General features: G+C 38.9%; 1 protein-coding gene across 1 annotated transcript in view; it reads right to left on the bottom strand.

Moving 5' to 3' along the window:
• LOC106813482 overlaps positions 1–582 on the bottom strand; it is a 6,960-nt gene extending 6,378 nt beyond the window's left edge. The window contains exon 1 of the mRNA XM_014817622.1: positions 376–582. The gene's annotated coding sequence lies outside the window, so the exon portion shown is untranslated. The remainder of the gene's footprint in view (positions 1–375) is intronic.
• Positions 583–1,648: the final 1,066 nt, after the last annotated feature.

Below are 1,648 nucleotides of genomic sequence, written 5' to 3'. Positions count from 1 at the left end.
TTTCACAGTCAAGGAAGGGTGAGGTGGGTGGATCTGGGTTTTGATTTTAGACGCTCCGAGATGCATTCTGCAAAATTCCTTGACTGTGAAAATTTAGATTCAGCATATATTCAGTATATATATATATATATATATATATATATATATAAATATACATAATATATATATACCCCCCCCACCTCCCCGTTACTTTTCTGAAGTGCCGCGCTGAGGCTACGCAGTGAGTAAAATTTTGCCATTTGAAAAATATCTCCCAGCCCAAGGGCTAGTAGATTTTACAGGTCACTAGCCCTGCTGGCTAGTGAACATTTTAGGTTAGTTTCAAGCCCTGACATCGGTAGGTGCGGTGCCGGTGCGGTTAATTTCCTGAATTACCGATTTTTTTGGCGATTACTTAGCATTGACAATGACATGTCAAAGCTATTTTCAGGTTTTCGTTAGACTTGCCAAGGTACATTTTCAGTTTCGTGTTGCCAGAATAACACGCGAACCGCTAATTTGTTGCATTAACTAGTACATAATACTGATAGCTATCCTAATAGCAGCTTGTGATAACATTTATACGGGAAATCGACCACACCAGCGAAAAATTACCTTCGCTTTATTTACCAACATCAGCGCCACCTTTTGGCAATTTAATAAAACATGTTTTTTTCTGATGTGAGCTACGTTATTATTTTAGCAAAAGTACGTCATTTTCGCTATATCGCTTATTTTCAACATATAATAAAATGTTAGTTCACGTAATTTTATCCCACCAATTATTCACATTTTAGTGTAAGGTGGGTGGGAGGTCCTATAAGGTATTTACATCTACATCTACAAGTTATCTTAAAAAGGGTCGTAGCTAGACTCATAATAGTAATATCACTCAAGTCGTCAGTGGAGACGTCATGTAAATGTGCTGTTGGATTATGGTAGTGAGAAGAAAGAGACCAAGTTATTTTTGAAGAGTTCGTAGTCTCCCATTTCTAGTAGCCTTGATGGTAGTTCATTCCAATCCTTGATGGTTTTTGTAAAGAAGCTGTGCTTGCATTGGTTGTCATTAGGTCTGAGTTGAATGTAGCCAGATGTAGCGCATCGGATGGTAGTTCCTTGTCAGTGCACTCTGATGTTGGACGTAGGATGGTATTTTAATTTCGACGGTTTCGTATATAGCTTTGCGAAGAAGAAGTAGTCTCGCCGTCTTTCGGCACTGCTGTAGGGTCGTATGATATTAGGACCATTTTATGATTGCACGTATAGCAGGCCGTACAGGCGTACATTTCTAGCACGTATATATACAGAGATACGTAACCTAACTCACTTTCAAAATTTCAGGATTCGTTCTTGAATTGCATTGTCACAAGACGCGCACGCGATAAAACGTACGCCATAGAGAAATGTGCGACACAATGACCTAGCTAGCTAGCAATATATATATAGACGCATATTATAACAAAAAAACAAACATTACTAAACATTAAACGCGCGACGAATGAGAGTTAAAACTCGCGCGCGCGTGTGATGTAATAAACCCACACGAATCGTTTAAAGCCGCACAATGCGCATCCAAACGCTAATTTCTTCAGTACTAGACTAGCAAATACTTCGTGTCATGCATAATCATACTACCTTATGGCAAAATAAACTCTAGTTCCTCCCATTT

This window comes from Priapulus caudatus, unplaced genomic scaffold (assembly GCF_000485595.1).
Source record: "Priapulus caudatus unplaced genomic scaffold, Priapulus_caudatus-5.0.1 Scaffold780, whole genome shotgun sequence".
Lineage (NCBI taxonomy): Eukaryota > Metazoa > Priapulida > Priapulimorpha > Priapulimorphida > Priapulidae > Priapulus > Priapulus caudatus.
This window is presented reverse-complemented; position numbering and strand designations above follow the sequence as displayed.